At 52.1% G+C, this 19317-nt stretch overlaps 1 protein-coding gene and 27 non-coding genes across 32 annotated transcripts in view; all 28 read right to left on the bottom strand.

Moving 5' to 3' along the window:
* Window positions 1–19317, bottom strand: part of grid1b (glutamate receptor, ionotropic, delta 1b) — a 533969-nt gene that overhangs the window by 49309 nt on the left and 465343 nt on the right. The window lies entirely within an intron of this gene.
* LOC141759186 (U6 spliceosomal RNA) lies at window positions 139–245 on the bottom strand. Its single transcript, XR_012592068.1, has one exon. It is a non-coding gene; the product is annotated as a U6 spliceosomal RNA (small nuclear RNA).
* On the bottom strand, window positions 867–973 carry LOC141759185 (U6 spliceosomal RNA). The gene has a single exon (XR_012592067.1). It is a non-coding gene; the product is annotated as a U6 spliceosomal RNA (small nuclear RNA).
* Window positions 1595–1701, bottom strand: LOC141759184 (U6 spliceosomal RNA). Its single transcript, XR_012592066.1, has one exon. It is a non-coding gene; the product is annotated as a U6 spliceosomal RNA (small nuclear RNA).
* Window positions 2323–2429, bottom strand: LOC141759183 (U6 spliceosomal RNA). Its single transcript, XR_012592065.1, has one exon. It is a non-coding gene; the product is annotated as a U6 spliceosomal RNA (small nuclear RNA).
* On the bottom strand, window positions 3051–3157 carry LOC141759182 (U6 spliceosomal RNA). Its single transcript, XR_012592064.1, has one exon. It is a non-coding gene; the product is annotated as a U6 spliceosomal RNA (small nuclear RNA).
* On the bottom strand, window positions 3779–3885 carry LOC141759181 (U6 spliceosomal RNA). The gene has a single exon (XR_012592063.1). It is a non-coding gene; the product is annotated as a U6 spliceosomal RNA (small nuclear RNA).
* On the bottom strand, window positions 4507–4613 carry LOC141759180 (U6 spliceosomal RNA). Its single transcript, XR_012592062.1, has one exon. It is a non-coding gene; the product is annotated as a U6 spliceosomal RNA (small nuclear RNA).
* Window positions 5235–5341, bottom strand: LOC141759179 (U6 spliceosomal RNA). The gene has a single exon (XR_012592061.1). It is a non-coding gene; the product is annotated as a U6 spliceosomal RNA (small nuclear RNA).
* Window positions 5963–6069, bottom strand: LOC141759178 (U6 spliceosomal RNA). Its single transcript, XR_012592060.1, has one exon. It is a non-coding gene; the product is annotated as a U6 spliceosomal RNA (small nuclear RNA).
* Window positions 6691–6797, bottom strand: LOC141759176 (U6 spliceosomal RNA). Its single transcript, XR_012592058.1, has one exon. It is a non-coding gene; the product is annotated as a U6 spliceosomal RNA (small nuclear RNA).
* Window positions 7419–7525, bottom strand: LOC141759140 (U6 spliceosomal RNA). Its single transcript, XR_012592024.1, has one exon. It is a non-coding gene; the product is annotated as a U6 spliceosomal RNA (small nuclear RNA).
* On the bottom strand, window positions 8147–8253 carry LOC141759139 (U6 spliceosomal RNA). Its single transcript, XR_012592023.1, has one exon. It is a non-coding gene; the product is annotated as a U6 spliceosomal RNA (small nuclear RNA).
* Window positions 8875–8981, bottom strand: LOC141759175 (U6 spliceosomal RNA). The gene has a single exon (XR_012592057.1). It is a non-coding gene; the product is annotated as a U6 spliceosomal RNA (small nuclear RNA).
* LOC141759174 (U6 spliceosomal RNA) lies at window positions 9603–9709 on the bottom strand. The gene has a single exon (XR_012592056.1). It is a non-coding gene; the product is annotated as a U6 spliceosomal RNA (small nuclear RNA).
* On the bottom strand, window positions 10331–10437 carry LOC141759173 (U6 spliceosomal RNA). Its single transcript, XR_012592055.1, has one exon. It is a non-coding gene; the product is annotated as a U6 spliceosomal RNA (small nuclear RNA).
* On the bottom strand, window positions 11059–11165 carry LOC141759172 (U6 spliceosomal RNA). Its single transcript, XR_012592054.1, has one exon. It is a non-coding gene; the product is annotated as a U6 spliceosomal RNA (small nuclear RNA).
* LOC141759171 (U6 spliceosomal RNA) lies at window positions 11787–11893 on the bottom strand. Its single transcript, XR_012592053.1, has one exon. It is a non-coding gene; the product is annotated as a U6 spliceosomal RNA (small nuclear RNA).
* Window positions 12515–12621, bottom strand: LOC141759170 (U6 spliceosomal RNA). The gene has a single exon (XR_012592052.1). It is a non-coding gene; the product is annotated as a U6 spliceosomal RNA (small nuclear RNA).
* Window positions 13243–13349, bottom strand: LOC141759169 (U6 spliceosomal RNA). The gene has a single exon (XR_012592051.1). It is a non-coding gene; the product is annotated as a U6 spliceosomal RNA (small nuclear RNA).
* Window positions 13971–14077, bottom strand: LOC141759167 (U6 spliceosomal RNA). The gene has a single exon (XR_012592050.1). It is a non-coding gene; the product is annotated as a U6 spliceosomal RNA (small nuclear RNA).
* LOC141759138 (U6 spliceosomal RNA) lies at window positions 14699–14805 on the bottom strand. The gene has a single exon (XR_012592022.1). It is a non-coding gene; the product is annotated as a U6 spliceosomal RNA (small nuclear RNA).
* LOC141759137 (U6 spliceosomal RNA) lies at window positions 15427–15533 on the bottom strand. Its single transcript, XR_012592021.1, has one exon. It is a non-coding gene; the product is annotated as a U6 spliceosomal RNA (small nuclear RNA).
* Window positions 16155–16261, bottom strand: LOC141759166 (U6 spliceosomal RNA). Its single transcript, XR_012592049.1, has one exon. It is a non-coding gene; the product is annotated as a U6 spliceosomal RNA (small nuclear RNA).
* Window positions 16883–16989, bottom strand: LOC141759164 (U6 spliceosomal RNA). The gene has a single exon (XR_012592047.1). It is a non-coding gene; the product is annotated as a U6 spliceosomal RNA (small nuclear RNA).
* On the bottom strand, window positions 17612–17718 carry LOC141759163 (U6 spliceosomal RNA). The gene has a single exon (XR_012592046.1). It is a non-coding gene; the product is annotated as a U6 spliceosomal RNA (small nuclear RNA).
* LOC141759162 (U6 spliceosomal RNA) lies at window positions 18340–18446 on the bottom strand. The gene has a single exon (XR_012592045.1). It is a non-coding gene; the product is annotated as a U6 spliceosomal RNA (small nuclear RNA).
* On the bottom strand, window positions 19068–19174 carry LOC141759161 (U6 spliceosomal RNA). Its single transcript, XR_012592044.1, has one exon. It is a non-coding gene; the product is annotated as a U6 spliceosomal RNA (small nuclear RNA).

The following is a 19317-nucleotide window of genomic DNA, read 5'->3' as shown; positions in this document are numbered from 1 at the left end:
CCCTACACCCTTGCCCCTGGCACTCGCACTGATGCGCTTCTGCAATGCGGCAAGGAACTCCGGTAATTCCAACCACTGACACAGACCCTACACCATCTGGAGAAGGTTTTACAACACTCCTTTGCTCGGCGGCAGATCAAAAAGTGGAAACGCTTCACGGTTATGCGTGTCATCCTTGCGCAGGGGCCATGCTAATCTTCTCTGTATCGATTCCAATTTGTCATATGTGCTGCCTGAGCAAGCACACTGAACCTCCGGCGCTGCCTACCTTTTGTACCCCTTGTTGTCCCAATGACTCCTCTACAGTGGTGCAGGCCTAGCCTAGGGTGGGGTGGCCTGGGATGGCCTAGGTTTGCCTAGGGGCCAGCCTAGGAACCAAAACTCTTAAATGTCCACAGGGCTAGGGGTGAAGATTTTCCCTTGTAGACATCAATGTATTTGCAATTTCTGTAAGCTTGCAGCTAATTCGGTCAGCATGTTTAACTAAAAAAAAAAGGATAAGTCCTAAACTGCTCTGACACACGGAGGGGGGCGGTGCACAAGTGTCCTTTTCAGGCCGGAGGCGGGGCTTAGGCTCGAAGTAATCCCCTCTTAAGACACACCCCAGGACAACTGTGAGCCTCTCCGGCAAGCTCCGAGTATCTCTCGGTAGAATCATCTCCAGGATAAGCCGCACATGCCAAATCTGTTATCCCCAGCACTTGGGACATTCCAGCCACTGGCACAGACCCTACACCCTTGCCCCTGGCACTCGCACTGATGCGCTTCTGCAATGCGGCAAGGAACTCCGGTAATTCCAACCACTGACACAGACCCTACACCATCTGGAGAAGGTTTTACAACACTCCTTTGCTCGGCGGCAGATCAAAAAGTGGAAACGCTTCACGGTTATGCGTGTCATCCTTGCGCAGGGGCCATGCTAATCTTCTCTGTATCGATTCCAATTTGTCATATGTGCTGCCTGAGCAAGCACACTGAACCTCCGGCGCTGCCTACCTTTTGTACCCCTTGTTGTCCCAATGACTCCTCTACAGTGGTGCAGGCCTAGCCTAGGGTGGGGTGGCCTGGGATGGCCTAGGTTTGCCTAGGGGCTAGCCTAGGAACCAAAACTCTTAAATGTCCACAGGGCTAGGGGTGAAGATTTTCCCTTGTAGACATTAATGTATTTGCAATTTCTGTAAGCTTGCAGCTAATTCGGTCAGCATGTTTAACTAAAAAAAAAAGGATAAGTCCCAAACTGCTCTGACACACGGAGGGGGGCGGTGCACAAGTGTCCTTTTCAGGCCGGAGGCGGGGCTTAGGCTCGAAGTAATCCCCTCTTAAGACACACCCAAGGACAACTGTGAGCCTCTCCGGCAAGCTCCGAGTATCTCTCGGTAGAATCATCTCCAGGATAAGCCGCACATGCCAAATCTGTTATCCCCAGCACATGGGACATTCCAGCCACTGGCACAGACCCTACACTCTTGCCCCTGGCACTCGCACTGATGCGCTTCTGCAATGCGGCAAGGAACTCCGGTAATTCCAACCACTGACACAGACCCTACACCATCTGGAGAAGGTTTTACAACACTCCTTTGCTCGGCGGCAGATCAAAAAGTGGAAACGCTTCACGGTTATGCGTGTCATCCTTGCGCAGGGGCCATGCTAATCTTCTCTGTATCGATTCCAATTTGTCATATGTGCTGCCTGAGCAAGCACACTGAACCTCCGGCGCTGCCTACCTTTTGTACCCCTTGTTGTCCCAATGACTCCTCTACAGTGGTGCAGGCCTAGCCTAGGGTGGGGTGGCCTGGGATGGCCTAGGTTTGCCTAGGGGCTAGCCTAGGAACCAAAACTCTTAAATGTCCACAGGGCTAGGGGTGAAGATTTTCCGTTGTAGACATCAATGTCTTTGCAATTTCTGTAAGCTTGCAGCTAATTCGGTCAGCATGTTTAACTAAAAAAAAAAGGATAAGTCCTAAACTGCTCTGACACACGGAGGGGGGCCGTGCACAAGTGTCCTTTTCAGGCCGGAGGCGGGGCTTAGGCTTGAAGTAATCCCCTCTTAAGACACACCCCAGGACAACTGTGAGCCTCTCCGGCGAGCTCCGAGTATCTCTCGGTAGAATCATCTCCAGGATAAGCCGCACATGCCAAATCTGTTATCCCCAGCACTTGGGACATTCCAGCCACTGGCACAGACCCTACACCCTTGCCCCTGGCACTCGCACTGATGCGCTTCTGCAATGCAGCAAGGAACTCCGGTAATTCCAACCACTGACACAGACCCTACACCATCTGGAGAAGGTTTTACAACACTCCTTTGCTCGGCGGCAGATCAAAAAGTGGAAACGCTTCACGGTTATGCGTGTCATCCTTGCGCAGGGGCCATGCTAATCTTCTCTGTATCGATTCCAATTTGTCATATGTGCTGCCTGAGCAAGCACACTGAACCTCCAGCGCTGCCTACCTTTTGTACCCCTTGTTGTCCCAATGACTCCTCTACAGTGGTGCAGGCCTAGCCTAGGGTGGGGTGGCCTGGGATGGCCTAGGTTTGCCTAGGGGCCAGCCTAGGAACCAAAACTCTTAAATGTCCACAGGGCTAGGGGTGAAGATTTTCCCTTGTAGACATCAATGTCTTTGCAATTTCTGTAAGCTTGCAGCTAATTCGGTCAGCATGTTTAACTAAAAAAAAAAGGATAAGTCCTAAACTGCTCTGACACACGGAGGGGGGCGGTGCACAAGTGTCCTTTTCAGGCCGGAGGCGGGGCTTAGGCTCGAAGTAATCCCCTCTTAAGACACACCCCAGGACAACTGTGAGCCTCTCCGGCAAGCTCCGAGTATCTCTCGGTAGAATCATCTCCAGGATAAGCCGCACATGCCAAATCTGTTATCCCCAGCACTTGGGACATTCCAGCCACTGGCACAGACCCTACACCCTTGCCCCTGGCACTCGCACTGATGCGCTTCTGCAATGCGGCAAGGAACTCCGGTAATTCCAACCACTGACACAGACCCTACACCATCTGGAGAAGGTTTTACAACACTCCTTTGCTCGGCGGCAGATCAAAAAGTGGAAACGCTTCACGGTTATGCGTGTCATCCTTGCGCAGGGGCCATGCTAATCTTCTCTGTATCGATTCCAATTTGTCATATGTGCTGCCTGAGCAAGCACACTGAACCTCCGGCGCTGCCAACCTTTTGTACCCCTTGTTGTCCCAATGACTCCTCTACAGTGGTGCAGGCCTAGCCTAGGGCGGGGTGGCCTGGGATGGCCTAGGTTTGCCTAGGGGCTAGCCTAGGAACCAAAACTCTTAAATGTCCACAGGGCTAGGGGTGAAGATTTTCCCTTGTAGACATCAATGTCTTTGCAATTTCTGTAAGCTTGCAGCTAATTCGGTCAGCATGTTTAACTAAAAAAAAAAGGATAAGTCCCAAACTGCTCTGACACACGGAGGGGGGCGGTGCACAAGTGTCCTTTTCAGGCCGGAGGCGGGGCTTAGGCTCGAAGTAATCCCCTCTTAAGACACACCCCAGGACAACTGTGAGCCACTCCGGCAAGCTCCGAGTATCTCTCGGTAGAATCATCTCCAGGATAAGCCGCACATGCCAAATCTGTTATCCCCAGCACTTGGGACATTCCAGCCACTGGCACAGACCCTACACCCTTGCCCCTGGCACTCGCACTGATGCGCTTCTGCAATGCGGCAAGGAACTCCGGTAATTCCAACCACTGACACAGACCCTACACCATCTGGAGAAGGTTTTACAACACTCCTTTGCTCGGCGGCAGATCAAAAAGTGGAAACGCTTCACGGTTATGCGTGTCATCCTTGCGCAGGGGCCATGCTAATCTTCTCTGTATCGATTCCAATTTGTCATATGTGCTGCCTGAGCAAGCACACTGAACCTCCGGCGCTGCCTACCTTTTGTACCCCTTGTTGTCCCAATGACTCCTCTACAGTGGTGCAGGCCTAGCCTAGGGTGGGGTGGCCTGGGATGGCCTAGGTTTGCCTAGGGGCCAGCCTAGGAACCAAAACTCTTAAATGTCCACAGGGCTAGGGGTGAAGATTTTCCCTTGTAGACATCAATGTATTTGCAATTTCTGTAAGCTTGCAGCTAATTCGGTCAGCATGTTTAACTAAAAAAAAAAGGATAAGTCCTAAACTGCTCTGACACACGGAGGGGGGCGGTGCACAAGTGTCCTTTTCAGGCCGGAGGCGGGGCTTAGGCTCGAAGTAATCCCCTCTTAAGACACACCCCAGGACAACTGTGAGCCTCTCCGGCAAGCTCCGAGTATCTCTCGGTAGAATCATCTCCAGGATAAGCCGCACATGCCAAATCTGTTATCCCCAGCACTTGGGACATTCCAGCCACTGGCACAGACCCTACACCCTTGCCCCTGGCACTCGCACTGATGCGCTTCTGCAATGCGGCAAGGAACTCCGGTAATTCCAACCACTGACACAGACCCTACACCATCTGGAGAAGGTTTTACAACACTCCTTTGCTCGGCGGCAGATCAAAAAGTGGAAACGCTTCACGGTTATGCGTGTCATCCTTGCGCAGGGGCCATGCTAATCTTCTCTGTATCGATTCCAATTTGTCATATGTGCTGCCTGAGCAAGCACACTGAACCTCCGGCGCTGCCTACCTTTTGTACCCCTTGTTGTCCCAATGACTCCTCTACAGTGGTGCAGGCCTAGCCTAGGGTGGGGTGGCCTGGGATGGCCTAGGTTTGCCTAGGGGCTAGCCTAGGAACCAAAACTCTTAAATGTCCACAGGGCTAGGGGTGAAGATTTTCCCTTGTAGACATTAATGTATTTGCAATTTCTGTAAGCTTGCAGCTAATTCGGTCAGCATGTTTAACTAAAAAAAAAAGGATAAGTCCTAAACTGCTCTGACACACGGAGGGGGGCGGTGCACAAGTGTCCTTTTCAGGCCGGAGGCGGGGCTTAGGCTCGAAGTAATCCCCTCTTAAGACACACCCAAGGACAACTGTGAGCCTCTCCGGCAAGCTCCGAGTATCTCTCGGTAGAATCATCTCCAGGATAAGCCGCACATGCCAAATCTGTTATCCCCAGCACTTGGGACATTCCAGCCACTGGCACAGACCCTACACCCTTGCCCCTGGCACTCGCACTGATGCGCTTCTGCAATGCAGCAAGGAACTCCGGTAATTCCAACCACTGACACAGACCCTACACCATCTGGAGAAGGTTTTACAACACTCCTTTGCTCGGCGGCAGATCAAAAAGTGGAAACGCTTCACGGTTATGCGTGTCATCCTTGCGCAGGGGCCATGCTAATCTTCTCTGTATCGATTCCAATTTGTCATATGTGCTGCCTGAGCAAGCACACTGAACCTCCGGCGCTGCCTACCTTTTGTACCCCTTGTTGTCCCAATGACTCCTCTACAGTGGTGCAGGCCTAGCCTAGGGTGGGGTGGCCTGGGATGGCCTAGGTTTGCCTAGGGGCTAGCCTAGGAACCAAAACTCTTAAATGTCCACAGGGCTAGGGGTGAAGATTTTCCGTTGTAGACATCAATGTCTTTGCAATTTCTGTAAGCTTGCAGCTAATTCGGTCAGCATGTTTAACTAAAAAAAAAAGGATAAGTCCCAAACTGCTCTGACACACGGAGGGGGGCGGTGCACAAGTGTCCTTTTCAGGCCGGAGGCGGGGCTTAGGCTCGAAGTAATCCCCTCTTAAGACACACCCCAGGACAACTGTGAGCCTCTCCGGCGAGCTCCGAGTATCTCTCGGTAGAATCATCTCCAGGATAAGCCGCACATGCCAAATCTGTTATCCCCAGCACTTGGGACATTCCAGCCACTGGCACAGACCCTACACCCTTGCCCCTGGCACTCGCACTGATGCGCTTCTGCAATGCAGCAAGGAACTCCGGTAATTCCAACCACTGACACAGACCCTACACCATCTGGAGAAGGTTTTACAACACTCCTTTGCTCGGCGGCAGATCAAAAAGTGGAAACGCTTCACGGTTATGCGTGTCATCCTTGCGCAGGGGCCATGCTAATCTTCTCTGTATCGATTCCAATTTGTCATATGTGCTGCCTGAGCAAGCACACTGAACCTCCAGCGCTGCCTACCTTTTGTACCCCTTGTTGTCCCAATGACTCCTCTACAGTGGTGCAGGCCTAGCCTAGGGTGGGGTGGCCTGGGATGGCCTAGGTTTGCCTAGGGGCCAGCCTAGGAACCAAAACTCTTAAATGTCCACAGGGCTAGGGATGAAGATTTTCCCTTGTAGACATCAATGTATTTGCAATTTCTGTAAGCTTGCAGCTAATTCGGTCAGCATGTTTAACTAAAAAAAAAAGGATAAGTCCTAAACTGCTCTGACACACGGAGGGGGGCGGTGCACAAGTGTCCTTTTCAGGCCGGAGGCGGGGCTTAGGCTCGAAGTAATCCCCTCTTAAGACACACCCCAGGACAACTGTGAGCCTCTCCGGCAAGCTCCGAGTATCTCTCGGTAGAATCATCTCCAGGATAAGCCGCACATGCCAAATCTGTTATCCCCAGCACTTGGGACATTCCAGCCACTGGCACAGACCCTACACCCTTGCCCCTGGCACTCGCACTGATGCGCTTCTGCAATGCGGCAAGGAACTCCGGTAATTCCAACCACTGACACAGACCCTACACCATCTGGAGAAGGTTTTACAACACTCCTTTGCTCGGCGGCAGATCAAAAAGTGGAAACGCTTCACGGTTATGCGTGTCATCCTTGCGCAGGGGCCATGCTAATCTTCTCTGTATCGATTCCAATTTGTCATATGTGCTGCCTGAGCAAGCACACTGAACCTCCGGCGCTGCCTACCTTTTGTACCCCTTGTTGTCCCAATGACTCCTCTACAGTGGTGCAGGCCTAGCCTAGGGCGGGGTGGCCTGGGATGGCCTAGGTTTGCCTAGGGGCTAGCCTAGGAACCAAAACTCTTAAATGTCCACAGGGCTAGGGGTGAAGATTTTCCCTTGTAGACATCAATGTCTTTGCAATTTCTGTAAGCTTGCAGCTAATTCGGTCAGCATGTTTAACTAAAAAAAAAAGGATAAGTCCCAAACTGCTCTGACACACGGAGGGGGGCGGTGCACAAGTGTCCTTTTCAGGCCGGAGGCGGGGCTTAGGCTCGAAGTAATCCCCTCTTAAGACACACCCCAGGACAACTGTGAGCCACTCCGGCAAGCTCCGAGTATCTCTCGGTAGAATCATCTCCAGGATAAGCCGCACATGCCAAATCTGTTATCCCCAGCACTTGGGACATTCCAGCCACTGGCACAGACCCTACACCCTTGCCCCTGGCACTCGCACTGATGCGCTTCTGCAATGCGGCAAGGAACTCCGGTAATTCCAACCACTGACACAGACCCTACACCATCTGGAGAAGGTTTTACAACACTCCTTTGCTCGGCGGCAGATCAAAAAGTGGAAACGCTTCACGGTTATGCGTGTCATCCTTGCGCAGGGGCCATGCTAATCTTCTCTGTATCAATTCCAATTTGTCATATGTGCTGCCTGAGCAAGCACACTGAACCTCCGGCGCTGCCTACCTTTTGTACCCCTTGTTGTCCCAATGACTCCTCTACAGTGGTGCAGGCCTAGCCTAGGGTGGGGTGGACTGGGATGGCCTAGGTTTGCCTAGGGGCTAGCCTAGGAACCAAAACTCTTAAATGTCCACAGGGCTAGGGGTGAAGATTTTCCCTTGTAGACATGAATGTCTTTGCAATTTCTGTAAGCTTGCAGCTAATTCGGTCAGCATGTTTAACTAAAAAAAAAAGGATAAGTCCTAAACTGCTCTGACACACGGAGGGGGGCCGTGCACAAGTGTCCTTTTCAGGCCGGAGGCGGGGCTTAGGCTCGAAGTAATCCCCTCTTAAGACACACCCCAGGACAACTGTGAGCCTCTCCGGCGAGCTCCGAGTATCTCTCGGTAGAATCATCTCCAGGATAAGCCGCACATGCCAAATCTGTTATCCCCAGCACTTGGGACATTCCAGCCACTGGCACAGACCCTACACCCTTGCCCTTGGCACTCGCACTGATGCGCTTCTGCAATGCGGCAAGGAACTCCGGTAATTCCAACCACTGACACAGACCCTACACCATCTGGAGAAGGTTTTACAACACTCCTTTGCTCGGCGGCAGATCAAAAAGTGGAAACGCTTCACGGTTATGCGTGTCATCCTTGCGCAGGGGCCATGCTAATCTTCTCTGTATCAATTCCAATTTGTCATATGTGCTGCCTGAGCAAGCACACTGAACCTCCGGCGCTGCCTACCTTTTGTACCCCTTGTTGTCCCAATGACTCCTCTACAGTGGTGCAGGCCTAGCCTAGGGTGGGGTGGACTGGGATGGCCTAGGTTTGCCTAGGGGCTAGCCTAGGAACCAAAACTCTTAAATGTCCACAGGGCTAGGGGTGAAGATTTTCCCTTGTAGACATGAATGTCTTTGCAATTTCTGTAAGCTTGCAGCTAATTCGGTCAGCATGTTTAACTAAAAAAAAAAGGATAAGTCCTAAACTGCTCTGACACACGGAGGGGGGCCGTGCACAAGTGTCCTTTTCAGGCCGGAGGCGGGGCTTAGGCTCGAAGTAATCCCCTCTTAAGACACACCCCAGGACAACTGTGAGCCTCTCCGGCGAGCTCCGAGTATCTCTCGGTAGAATCATCTCCAGGATAAGCCGCACATGCCAAATCTGTTATCCCCAGCACTTGGGACATTCCAGCCACTGGCACAGACCCTACACCCTTGCCCCTGGCACTCGCACTGATGCGCTTCTGCAATGCGGCAAGGAACTCCGGTAATTCCAACCACTGACACAGACCCTACACCATCTGGAGAAGGTTTTACAACACTCCTTTGCTCGGCGGCAGATCAAAAAGTGGAAACGCTTCACGGTTATGCGTGTCATCCTTGCGCAGGGGCCATGCTAATCTTCTCTGTATCGATTCCAATTTGTCATATGTGCTGCCTGAGCAAGCACACTGAACCTCCGGCGCTGCCTACCTTTTGTACCCCTTGTTGTCCCAATGACTCCTCTACAGTGGTGCAGGCCTAGCCTAGGGTGGGGTGGACTGGGATGGCCTAGGTTTGCCTAGGGGCTAGCCTAGGAACCAAAACTCTTAAATGTCCACAGGGCTAGGGGTGAAGATTTTCCCTTGTAGACATCAATGTCTTTGCAATTTCTGTAAGCTTGCAGCTAATTCGGTCAGCATGTTTAACTAAAAAAAAAAGGATAAGTCCTAAACTGCTCTGACACACGGAGGGGGGCCGTGCACAAGTGTCCTTTTCAGGCCGGAGGCGGGGCTTAGGCTCGAAGTAATCCCCTCTTAAGACACACCCCAGGACAACTGTGAGCCTCTCCGGCGAGCTCCGAGTATCTCTCGGTAGAATCATCTCCAGGATAAGCCGCACATGCCAAATCTGTTATCCCCAGCACTTGGGACATTCCAGCCACTGGCACAGACCCTACACCCTTGCCCCTGGCACTCGCACTGATGCGCTTCTGCAATGCAGCAAGGAACTCCGGTAATTCCAACCACTGACACAGACCCTACACCATCTGGAGAAGGTTTTACAACACTCCTTTGCTCGGCGGCAGATCAAAAAGTGGAAACGCTTCACGGTTATGCGTGTCATCCTTGCGCAGGGGCCATGCTAATCTTCTCTGTATCGATTCCAATTTGTCATATGTGCTGCCTGAGCAAGCACACTGAACCTCCAGCGCTGCCTACCTTTTGTACCCCTTGTTGTCCCAATGACTCCTCTACAGTGGTGCAGGCCTAGCCTAGGGTGGGGTGGCCTGGGATGGCCTAGGTTTGCCTAGGGGCCAGCCTAGGAACCAAAACTCTTAAATGTCCACAGGGCTAGGGGTGAAGATTTTCCCTTGTAGACATCAATGTCTTTGCAATTTCTGTAAGCTTGCAGCTAATTCGGTCAGCATGTTTAACTAAAAAAAAAAGGATAAGTCCTAAACTGCTCTGACACACGGAGGGGGGCGGTGCACAAGTGTCCTTTTCAGGCCGGAGGCGGGGCTTAGGCTCGAAGTAATCCCCTCTTAAGACACACCCCAGGACAACTGTGAGCCTCTCCGGCAAGCTCCGAGTATCTCTCGGTAGAATCATCTCCAGGATAAGCCGCACATGCCAAATCTGTTATCCCCAGCACTTGGGACATTCCAGCCACTGGCACAGACCCTACACCCTTGCCCCTGGCACTCGCACTGATGCGCTTCTGCAATGCGGCAAGGAACTCCGGTAATTCCAACCACTGACACAGACCCTACACCATCTGGAGAAGGTTTTACAACACTCCTTTGCTCGGCGGCAGATCAAAAAGTGGAAACGCTTCACGGTTATGCGTGTCATCCTTGCGCAGGGGCCATGCTAATCTTCTCTGTATCGATTCCAATTTGTCATATGTGCTGCCTGAGCAAGCACACTGAACCTCCGGCGCTGCCAACCTTTTGTACCCCTTGTTGTCCCAATGACTCCTCTACAGTGGTGCAGGCCTAGCCTAGGGCGGGGTGGCCTGGGATGGCCTAGGTTTGCCTAGGGGCTAGCCTAGGAACCAAAACTCTTAAATGTCCACAGGGCTAGGGGTGAAGATTTTCCCTTGTAGACATCAATGTCTTTGCAATTTCTGTAAGCTTGCAGCTAATTCGGTCAGCATGTTTAACTAAAAAAAAAAGGATAAGTCCCAAACTGCTCTGACACACGGAGGGGGGCGGTGCACAAGTGTCCTTTTCAGGCCGGAGGCGGGGCTTAGGCTCGAAGTAATCCCCTCTTAAGACACACCCCAGGACAACTGTGAGCCACTCCGGCAAGCTCCGAGTATCTCTCGGTAGAATCATCTCCAGGATAAGCCGCACATGCCAAATCTGTTATCCCCAGCACTTGGGACATTCCAGCCACTGGCACAGACCCTACACCCTTGCCCCTGGCACTCGCACTGATGCGCTTCTGCAATGCGGCAAGGAACTCCGGTAATTCCAACCACTGACACAGACCCTACACCATCTGGAGAAGGTTTTACAACACTCCTTTGCTCGGCGGCAGATCAAAAAGTGGAAACGCTTCACGGTTATGCGTGTCATCCTTGCGCAGGGGCCATGCTAATCTTCTCTGTATCGATTCCAATTTGTCATATGTGCTGCCTGAGCAAGCACACTGAACCTCCGGCGCTGCCTACCTTTTGTACCCCTTGTTGTCCCAATGACTCCTCTACAGTGGTGCAGGCCTAGCCTAGGGTGGGGTGGCCTGGGATGGCCTAGGTTTGCCTAGGGGCCAGCCTAGGAACCAAAACTCTTAAATGTCCACAGGGCTAGGGGTGAAGATTTTCCCTTGTAGACATCAATGTATTTGCAATTTCTGTAAGCTTGCAGCTAATTCGGTCAGCATGTTTAACTAAAAAAAAAAGGATAAGTCCTAAACTGCTCTGACACACGGAGGGGGGCGGTGCACAAGTGTCCTTTTCAGGCCGGAGGCGGGGCTTAGGCTCGAAGTAATCCCCTCTTAAGACACACCCCAGGACAACTGTGAGCCTCTCCGGCAAGCTCCGAGTATCTCTCGGTAGAATCATCTCCAGGATAAGCCGCACATGCCAAATCTGTTATCCCCAGCACTTGGGACATTCCAGCCACTGGCACAGACCCTACACCCTTGCCCCTGGCACTCGCACTGATGCGCTTCTGCAATGCGGCAAGGAACTCCGGTAATTCCAACCACTGACACAGACCCTACACCATCTGGAGAAGGTTTTACAACACTCCTTTGCTCGGCGGCAGATCAAAAAGTGGAAACGCTTCACGGTTATGCGTGTCATCCTTGCGCAGGGGCCATGCTAATCTTCTCTGTATCGATTCCAATTTGTCATATGTGCTGCCTGAGCAAGCACACTGAACCTCCGGCGCTGCCTACCTTTTGTACCCCTTGTTGTCCCAATGACTCCTCTACAGTGGTGCAGGCCTAGCCTAGGGTGGGGTGGCCTGGGATGGCCTAGGTTTGCCTAGGGGCTAGCCTAGGAACCAAAACTCTTAAATGTCCACAGGGCTAGGGGTGAAGATTTTCCCTTGTAGACATTAATGTATTTGCAATTTCTGTAAGCTTGCAGCTAATTCGGTCAGCATGTTTAACTAAAAAAAAAAGGATAAGTCCTAAACTGCTCTGACACACGGAGGGGGGCGGTGCACAAGTGTCCTTTTCAGGCCGGAGGCGGGGCTTAGGCTCGAAGTAATCCCCTCTTAAGACACACCCAAGGACAACTGTGAGCCTCTCCGGCAAGCTCCGAGTATCTCTCGGTAGAATCATCTCCAGGATAAGCCGCACATGCCAAATCTGTTATCCCCAGCACTTGGGACATTCCAGCCACTGGCACAGACCCTACACCCTTGCCCCTGGCACTCGCACTGATGCGCTTCTGCAATGCAGCAAGGAACTCCGGTAATTCCAACCACTGACACAGACCCTACACCATCTGGAGAAGGTTTTACAACACTCCTTTGCTCGGCGGCAGATCAAAAAGTGGAAACGCTTCACGGTTATGCGTGTCATCCTTGCGCAGGGGCCATGCTAATCTTCTCTGTATCGATTCCAATTTGTCATATGTGCTGCCTGAGCAAGCACACTGAACCTCCGGCGCTGCCTACCTTTTGTACCCCTTGTTGTCCCAATGACTCCTCTACAGTGGTGCAGGCCTAGCCTAGGGTGGGGTGGCCTGGGATGGCCTAGGTTTGCCTAGGGGCTAGCCTAGGAACCAAAACTCTTAAATGTCCACAGGGCTAGGGGTGAAGATTTTCCGTTGTAGACATCAATGTCTTTGCAATTTCTGTAAGCTTGCAGCTAATTCGGTCAGCATGTTTAACTAAAAAAAAAAGGATAAGTCCCAAACTGCTCTGACACACGGAGGGGGGCGGTGCACAAGTGTCCTTTTCAGGCCGGAGGCGGGGCTTAGGCTCGAAGTAATCCCCTCTTAAGACACACCCCAGGACAACTGTGAGCCTCTCCGGCGAGCTCCGAGTATCTCTCGGTAGAATCATCTCCAGGATAAGCCGCACATGCCAAATCTGTTATCCCCAGCACTTGGGACATTCCAGCCACTGGCACAGACCCTACACCCTTGCCCCTGGCACTCGCACTGATGCGCTTCTGCAATGCAGCAAGGAACTCCGGTAATTCCAACCACTGACACAGACCCTACACCATCTGGAGAAGGTTTTACAACACTCCTTTGCTCGGCGGCAGATCAAAAAGTGGAAACGCTTCACGGTTATGCGTGTCATCCTTGCGCAGGGGCCATGCTAATCTTCTCTGTATCGATTCCAATTTGTCATATGTGCTGCCTGAGCAAGCACACTGAACCTCCAGCGCTGCCTACCTTTTGTACCCCTTGTTGTCCCAATGACTCCTCTACAGTGGTGCAGGCCTAGCCTAGGGTGGGGTGGCCTGGGATGGCCTAGGTTTGCCTAGGGGCCAGCCTAGGAACCAAAACTCTTAAATGTCCACAGGGCTAGGGGTGAAGATTTTCCCTTGTAGACATCAATGTATTTGCAATTTCTGTAAGCTTGCAGCTAATTCGGTCAGCATGTTTAACTAAAAAAAAAAGGATAAGTCCTAAACTGCTCTGACACACGGAGGGGGGCGGTGCACAAGTGTCCTTTTCAGGCCGGAGGCGGGGCTTAGGCTCGAAGTAATCCCCTCTTAAGACACACCCCAGGACAACTGTGAGCCTCTCCGGCAAGCTCCGAGTATCTCTCGGTAGAATCATCTCCAGGATAAGCCGCACATGCCAAATCTGTTATCCCCAGCACTTGGGACATTCCAGCCACTGGCACAGACCCTACACCCTTGCCCCTGGCACTCGCACTGATGCGCTTCTGCAATGCGGCAAGGAACTCCGGTAATTCCAACCACTGACACAGACCCTACACCATCTGGAGAAGGTTTTACAACACTCCTTTGCTCGGCGGCAGATCAAAAAGTGGAAACGCTTCACGGTTATGCGTGTCATCCTTGCGCAGGGGCCATGCTAATCTTCTCTGTATCGATTCCAATTTGTCATATGTGCTGCCTGAGCAAGCACACTGAACCTCCGGCGCTGCCTACCTTTTGTACCCCTTGTTGTCCCAATGACTCCTCTACAGTGGTGCAGGCCTAGCCTAGGGCGGGGTGGCCTGGGATGGCCTAGGTTTGCCTAGGGGCTAGCCTAGGAACCAAAACTCTTAAATGTCCACAGGGCTAGGGGTGAAGATTTTCCCTTGTAGACATCAATGTCTTTGCAATTTCTGTAAGCTTGCAGCTAATTCGGTCAGCATGTTTAACTAAAAAAAAAAGGATAAGTCCCAAACTGCTCTGACACACGGAGGGGGGCGGTGCACAAGTGTCCTTTTCAGGCCGGAGGCGGGGCTTAGGCTCGAAGTAATCCCCTCTTAAGACACACCCCAGGACAACTGTGAGCCACTCCGGCAAGCTCCGAGTATCTCTCGGTAGAATCATCTCCAGGATAAGCCGCACATGCCAAATCTGTTATCCCCAGCACTTGGGACATTCCAGCCACTGGCACAGACCCTACACCCTTGCCCCTGGCACTCGCACTGATGCGCTTCTGCAATGCGGCAAGGAACTCCGGTAATTCCAACCACTGACACAGACCCTACACCATCTGGAGAAGGTTTTACAACACTCCTTTGCTCGGCGGCAGATCAAAAAGTGGAAACGCTTCACGGTTATGCGTGTCATCCTTGCGCAGGGGCCATGCTAATCTTCTCTGTATCAATTCCAATTTGTCATATGTGCTGCCTGAGCAAGCACACTGAACCTCCGGCGCTGCCTACCTTTTGTACCCCTTGTTGTCCCAATGACTCCTCTACAGTGGTGCAGGCCTAGCCTAGGGTGGGGTGGACTGGGATGGCCTAGGTTTGCCTAGGGGCTAGCCTAGGAACCAAAACTCTTAAATGTCCACAGGGCTAGGGGTGAAGATTTTCCCTTGTAGACATGAATGTCTTTGCAATTTCTGTAAGCTTGCAGCTAATTCGGTCAGCATGTTTAACTAAAAAAAAAAGGATAAGTCCTAAACTGCTCTGACACACGGAGGGGGGCCGTGCACAAGTGTCCTTTTCAGGCCGGAGGCGGGGCTTAGGCTCGAAGTAATCCCCTCTTAAGACACACCCCAGGACAACTGTGAGCCTCTCCGGCGAGCTCCGAGTATCTCTCGGTAGAATCATCTCCAGGATAAGCCGCACATGCCAAATCTGTTATCCCCAGCACTTGGGACATTCCAGCCACTGGCACAGACCCTACACCCTTGCCCCTGGCACTCGCACTGATGCGCTTCTGCAATGCGGCAAGGAACTCCGGTAATTCCAACCACTGACACAGACCCTACACCATCTGGAGAAGGTTTTACAACACTCCTTTGCTCGGCGGCAGATCAAAAAGTGGAAACGCTTCACGGTTATGCGTGTCATCCTTGCGCAGGGGCCATGCTAATCTTCTCTGTATCAATTCCAATTTGTCATATGTGCTGCCTGAGCAAGCACACTGAACCTCCGGCGCTGCCTACCTTTTGTACCCCTTGTTGTCCCAATGACTCCTCTACAGTGGTGCAGGCCTAGCCTAGGGTGGGGTGGACTGGGATGGCCTAGGTTTGCCTAGGGGCTAGCCTAGGAACCAAAACTCTTAAATGTCCACAGGGCTAGGGGTGAAGATTTTCCCTTGTAGACATGAATGTCTTTGCAATTTCTGTAAGCTTGCAGCTAATTCGGTCAGCATGTTTAACTAAAAAAAAAAGGATAAGTCCTAAACTGCTCTGACACACGGAGGGGGGCCGTGCACAAGTGTCCTTTTCAGGCCGGAGGCGGGGCTTAGGCTCGAAGTAATCCCCTCTTAAGACACACCCCAGGACAACTGTGAGCCTCTCCGGCGAGCTCCGAGTATCTCTCGGTAGAATCATCTCCAGGATAAGCCGCACATGCCAAATCTGTTATCCCCAGCACTTGGGACATTCCAGCCACTGGCACAGACCCTACACCCTTGCCCCTGGCACTCGCACTGATGCGCTTCTGCAATGCGGCAAGGAACTCCGGTAATTCCAACCACTGACACAGACCCTACACCATCTGGAGAAGGTTTTACAACACTCCTTTGCTCGGCGGCAGATCAAAAAGTGGAAACGCTTCACGGTTATGCGTGTCATCCTTGCGCAGGGGCCATGCTAATCTTCTCTGTATCGATTCCAATTTGTCATATGTGCTGCCTGAGCAAGCACACTGAACCTCCGGCGCTGCCTACCTTTTGTACCCCTTGTTGTCCCAATGACTCCTCTACAGTGGTGCAGGCCTAGCCTAGGGTGGGGTGGACTGGGATGGCCTAGGTTTGCCTAGGGGCTAGCCTAGGAACCAAAACTCTTAAATGTCCACAGGGCTAGGGGTGAAGATTTTCCCTTGTAGACATCAATGTCTTTGCAATTTCTGTAAGCTTGCAGCTAATTCGGTCAGCATGTTTAACTAAAAAAAAAAGGATAAGTCCTAAACTGCTCTGACACACGGAGGGGGGCCGTGCACAAGTGTCCTTTTCAGGCCGGAGGCGGGGCTTAGGCTCGAAGTAATCCCCTCTTAAGACACACCCCAGGACAACTGTGAGCCTCTCCGGCGAGCTCCGAGTATCTCTCGGTAGAATCATCTCCAGGATAAGCCGCACATGCCAAATCTGTTATCCCCAGCACTTGGGACATTCCAGCCACTGGCACAGACCCTACACCCTTGCCCCTGGCACTCGCACTGATGCGCTTCTGCAATGCGGCAAGGAACTCCGGTAATTCCAACCACTGACACAGATCCTACACCATCTGGAGAAGGTTTTACAACACTCCTTTGCTCGGCGGCAGATCAAAAAGTGGAAACGCTTCACGGTTATGCGTGTCATCCTTGCGCAGGGGCCATGCTAATCTTCTCTGTATCGATTCCAATTTGTCATATGTGCTGCCTGAGCAAGCACACTGAACCTCCGGCGCTGCCTACCTTTTGTACCCCTTGTTGTCCCAATGACTCCTCTACAGTGGTGCAGGCCTAGCCTAGGGTGGGGTGGCCTGGGATGGCCTAGGTTTGCCTAGGGGCTAGCCTAGGAACCAAAACTCTTAAATGTCCACAGGGCTAGGGGTGAAGATTTTCCCTTGTAGACATCAATGTATTTGCAATTTCTGTAAGCTTGCAGCTAATTCGGTCAGCATGTTTTAACTAAAAAAAAAAGGATAAGTCCTAAACTGCTCTGACACACGGAGGGGGGCGGTGCACAAGTGTCCTTTTCAGGCCGGAGGCGGGGCTTAGGCTCGAAGTAATCTCCTCTTAAGACACACCCCAGGACAACTGTGAGCCACTCCGGCAAGCTCCGAGTATCTCTCGGTAGAATCATCTCCAGGATAAGCCGCACATGCCAAATCTGTTATCCCCAGCACTTGGGACATTCCAGCCACTGGCACAGACCCTACACCCTTGCCCCTGGCACTCGCACTGATGCGCTTCTGCAATGCGGCAAGGAACTCCGGTAATTCCAACCACTGACACAGACCCTACACCATCTGGAGAAGGTTTTACAACACTCCTTTGCTCGGCGGCAGATCAAAAAGTGGAAACGCTTCACGGTTATGCGTGTCATCCTTGCGCAGGGGCCATGCTAATCTTCTCTGTATCGATTCCAATTTGTCATATGTGCTGCCTGAGCAAGCACACTGAACCTCCGGCGCTGCCTACCTTTTGTACCCCTTGTTGTCCCAATGACTCCTCTACAGTGGTGCAGGCCTAGCCTAGGGTGGGGTGGCCTGGGATGGCCTAGGTTTGCCTAGGGGCTAGCCTAGAAGCCAAAACTCTTAAATGTCCACAGGGCTAGGGGTGAAGATTTTCCCTTGTAGACATCAATGTATTTGCAATTTCTGTAAGCTTGCAGCTAATTCTGTCAGCATGTTTAACTAAAAAAAAAAGGATAAGTCCTAAACTGCTCTGACACACGGAGGGGGGCGGTGCACAAGTGTCCTTTTCAGGCCGGAGGCGGGGCTTAGGCTCGAAGTAATCCCCTCTTAAGACACACCCCAGGACAACTGTGAGCCTCTCCGGCGAGCTCCGAGTATCTCTCGGTAGAATCATCTCCAGGATAAGCCGCACATGCCAAATCTGTTATCCCCAGCACTTGGGACATTCCAGCCACTGGCACAGACCCTACACCCTTGCCCCTGGCACTCGCACTGATGCGCTTCTGCAATGCGGCAAGGAACTCCGGTAATTCCAACCACTGACACAGACCCTACACCATCTGGAGAAGGTTTTACAACACTCCTTTGCTCGGCGGCAGATCAAAAAGTGGAAACGCTTCACGGTTATGCGTGTCATCCTTGCGCAGGGGCCATGCTAATCTTCTCTGTATCGATTCCAATTTGTCATATGTGCTGCCTGAGCAAGCACACTGAACCTCCGGCGCTGCCTACCTTTTGTACCCCTTGTTGTCCCAATGACTCCTCTACAGTGGTGCAGGCCTAGCCTAGGGTGGGGTGGCCTGGGATGGCCTAGGTTTGCCTAGGGGCTAGCCTAGGAACCAAAACTCTTAAATGTCCACAGGGCTAGGGGTGAAGATTTTCCCTTGTAGACATTAATGTATTTGCAATTTCTGTAAGCTTACAGCTAATTCGGTCAGCATGTTTAACTAAAAAAAAAAGGATAAGTCCTAAACTGCTCTGACACACGGAGGGGGGCGGTGCACAAGTGTCCTTTTCAGGCCGGAGGCGGGGCTTAGGCTCGAAGTAATCCCCTCTTAAGACACACCCAAGGACAACTGTGAGCCTCTCCGGCAAGCTCCGAGTATCTCTCGGTAGAATCATCTCCAGGATAAGCCGCACATGCCAAATCTGTTATCCCCAGCACTTGGGACATTCCAGCCACTGGCACAGACCCTACACCCTTGCCCCTGGCACTCGCACTGATGCGCTTCTGCAATGCGGCAAGGAACTCCGGTAATTCCAACCACTGACACAGACCCTACACCATCTGGAGAAGGTTTTACAACACTCCTTTGCTCGGCGGCAGATCAAAAAGTGGAAACGCTTCACGGTTATGCGTGTCATCCTTGCGCAGGGGCCATGCTAATCTTCTCTGTATCGATTCCAATTTGTCATATGTGCTGCCTGAGCAAGCACACTGAACCTCCGGCGCTGCCTACCTTTTGTACCCCTTGTTGTCCCAATGACTCCTCTACAGTGGTGCAGGCCTAGCCTAGGGTGGGGTGGCCTGGGATGGCCTAGGTTTGCCTAGGGGCTAGCCTAGAAACCAAAACTCTTAA

Source organism: Sebastes fasciatus, chromosome 20, assembly GCF_043250625.1.
Source record: "Sebastes fasciatus isolate fSebFas1 chromosome 20, fSebFas1.pri, whole genome shotgun sequence".
Classification (NCBI taxonomy): Eukaryota; Metazoa; Chordata; class Actinopteri; order Perciformes; family Sebastidae; genus Sebastes; species Sebastes fasciatus.
The sequence above is the reverse complement of the archived record's forward strand: the minus strand, read 5'-3'. Positions and strand labels throughout refer to the sequence as shown.